A 3,218-nucleotide genomic window follows, 5' to 3' on the forward strand; every position below is an offset into this window, starting at 1 on the left:
CATATATATACAGTATACACACACATACAATATATACATATATATACAGTATATGTACATATATATATACATATATATGTTTTATAATGTCACCTCCACTGGCCGTAAAGGTTCACAAAAGAGCCTTGAAAAGGCCCATGGACCACCAGTTGGTAATCACAGTTGTAGCTTATTTTATGGCTCTGGACACATTTTATTAGTGAGGCTAGGAGCAGAAATGGCTCTTTTGATTGCAAAGGTTGCAGCAGACTCGATTTAGAGTTGCTAATTCTGAGCCACTTATTTTAACATTTGAGACAAATTATAATAATCTTACAATGTGTTAGCATTTTTAAGACCTCTGAAAGATAGATTTAAAACATTTTAAGTCTAAGGCCTTATTTTTGAATTGATGAATTCAATGCCTTTTACGACTTAAGGATCTGCGGGAACCCTGTAATAGCCAAGACTTGTACATAAACACACGAGTTGCAACAAAACAAAGAATGTAATATCCTTAACAGATGAAAACAGGTCCAGATGTGATCACTACAGTCCAAGTTCTGTTTGAGCACTGAACCTACTGCAGATTAATTACAATTCATTGTGCAACATCGAAAATTTAATGCTATGACAAACAAAATTAAGGTGTTCCTTAAAAAATTAAAGTTAATGCTACAAACCACAAAAAAGGGGCAATTTCAAAACAATGAAATATTTATTCATGCTGCTGTGCCAAGTTTTAAAAAGTCGATTTCTTTCCATTTTGCTTCCATGGAGACACTTTCCTGTAACTTAACATTTCCAGTAATGGCTCTCCAGGCTTTCAGCTAGAGGCTTTTTGAGGGGAAAAAAACACAAGTCAAGCTGTTCCATTAATTTTTTTTTTATTAAAATCAACTTAAAGTTAGAATACATTATGTCAAACTGCTGATAATTAAAATACCAAAATCTCATTTAAACTTAACTCTGGTTTATCCATGAGATTAGTAGAGAGAGAAAACAGCCAGACAGATCAGGGAAACATTTACCTGCAGACAAACAAAACAAAAATTAATTCCTGTTAAAAAGTCCATTCTGTAGTTCCAATATATGAATTCAAACTAGATTTACAGGACAGGAAAATAAAATAAAGCCAAGAGGCAACAACATGTTAATAAACAAGACACGATTAACAACATGGTTACTGAGCTCTGATAAGACAAAGAATGTGAGCTAGCTACAAGTTCAACAAAGCAAGACTTTACTTAGCCTGACTTGACAAAACCTGATATTTTATTAAGAAATAAATATGATTTGTATCACTTTAATACACTTGTTTTAATTTTAATGTTACAGAGAAGTAAAACAGCATTAATACTACTGGCAGCCCTGCAGCTGTAACTCTCTGGTTGTCCTATTGGCTGAGAGTCATGTGGCCCTGGCTGGGATCAGACGAACGCTTCGGTCGGTCTTTGTCATCGCGCCGTGCTCTGAGAACAAACTGCCCAGCGACAGTGCTACAATTCGGCCTTTTGTTCACATCATCTCCCAGAAACCCCCTTTGGCTGGTGACCCCGCCCACAGTGTGACATCACAGCACCCACCTGCACGATGTCACCGCTGCCGTCAAGAGGATTGGGTCGACAGGTGACTGGTTACCTGTGGGACAGAATGACATCACACGGGTCAGGCAAGAGACGCAACAAGTGGTTTTGTAAGCCTGCGAGTCACCCGGATCAGAACACGCTTCGGTCCGTTTATGTCACAGCGCCCGCCACTGTGAACAGACTGCTGGGGGCGGGGCTTCAGTCGGCCTTTTATTGCATCAGTTCCAGGCAAATGGAGATGCATCCACCGCAGAGACTCAGCACCCGAATCGAATCAGACCAGCAAGGGTCAAATTTGGTTCAGACCCAAAACCTCAAACTGAACTTCCTGTTTGGGTCTCAGAATTCTTTTACAAACTTTATTCAGTGTCACTTTTATCATCATATGCCTTAATGTCACCTGTCCAGGTAAACAGCAACATCACATGTAGCTGTAACAGTGATCTGACCCGATGGAACCAGGTTGTAAACAAATGTGAATAATTAAATCAAACAATCCGTTCTCAGGTGGTCCATCATCACGTTACAGCTATCTTCTGTTCTGAGTCTCTGCTGTGTCATTGTGATCATGAGTTCATCTCATTGCAGTGTTTAACTTTGTACCTGGCAGCATCATCTCAGGTTCTGGTCCTGGTCCATAGCCCCCAGGGCAGGAGATCAGTTCTGAACCTGAAAAACAAAAAAAGGATAAAAACAGTTGACATAACCAGATGTTCACCTGTTCAGAACCCATTTCTTTCCAGGTTCATATGGTCCAGGCAGCAACATTAGTTCTGTTGAGGGTTCAAAGACCATCTGATCATTGCAAAAACAATGTTGGGCTACTTTCAGGCCAAACTAAGGAGAACATGGACTGAATGCATTGCTCTGAGACAGCTCACACCAAACTTGGTCTCACTGAAATCAAACTTAAGTCACATTTTGATCAGCAGGGGGCGCTGCTGATCTAAAACTATCAGCATCTACTAAAACAAGTGAAATATTTCCATATTTTCCTTCCAACTTTATAAAATCTAACCATATTCTAAACTGTCATTTTTGAACGAATCGTTTTCTGTACCTCCTCTAATTTTTTTTTATTTAGCCTAAAGAGAATCACTCTCTCACAACTGGATGAAACACTTTTTCAAACGTTATTAAACCCGATGCAAACATAACCAGAGGAGCATCGCACGGACACGGCGTGTTTCCTCCTCAAAAACAGTTATTTCTATAAATTTCTAAAACACCAAACGCAAAGCTTCAAGCATAAACTAATAAATGATGCTCCAACAAAGAAAAAGGACACCGCTAATGTTCGCGGGCGCACGAGGGAGTCTAAAACTAGCCACCCTCTGCTAACAGTTAGCACCAGTAGATAACATAGCATGTCAAAGCGTTTTATACTCACCTGTGGCGTACAAAATTAAGTTATGAGAGAAACTAAATTTTGGCAACAAGCCATATAAAAGAGACAAAAGAGAAAAACAGGCGAAAAAGAGAGGCAGCTTCTCTTCTCCCGCTTTACGATGGTCACATCCGGTCTGGTTTTGTAGCGCCACCCACTGGGCTGGAGGAAGGGTGCGTCAATTAATACACAGAACATTTCACACAATAATATGAACTGGCCACCAGGGGCGGTCCTAGCATATTTGGCGCCCTGGGAGAACC

The 3,218-nt window shown here is 40.0% G+C and overlaps 1 long non-coding RNA gene across 1 annotated transcript; it reads right to left on the reverse strand.

The window, feature by feature from the left end:
* Positions 1 to 849: 849 nt before the first annotated feature.
* On the reverse strand, positions 850 to 3,106 carry LOC106523856 (uncharacterized). The gene is made up of 4 exons (XR_001310935.1): positions 2,959 to 3,106; positions 2,172 to 2,237; positions 1,566 to 1,620; positions 850 to 1,010 (listed from the first exon to the last, which is right to left on the reverse strand). It is a non-coding gene; the product is annotated as an uncharacterized LOC106523856 (long non-coding RNA).
* Between the last annotated feature and the right edge of the window lie 112 nt (positions 3,107 to 3,218).

The sequence above is a fragment of the Austrofundulus limnaeus genome, unplaced genomic scaffold (genome assembly GCF_001266775.1).
Source record: "Austrofundulus limnaeus strain Quisiro unplaced genomic scaffold, Austrofundulus_limnaeus-1.0 Scaffold168, whole genome shotgun sequence".
Taxonomy (NCBI): Eukaryota; Metazoa; Chordata; class Actinopteri; order Cyprinodontiformes; family Rivulidae; genus Austrofundulus; species Austrofundulus limnaeus.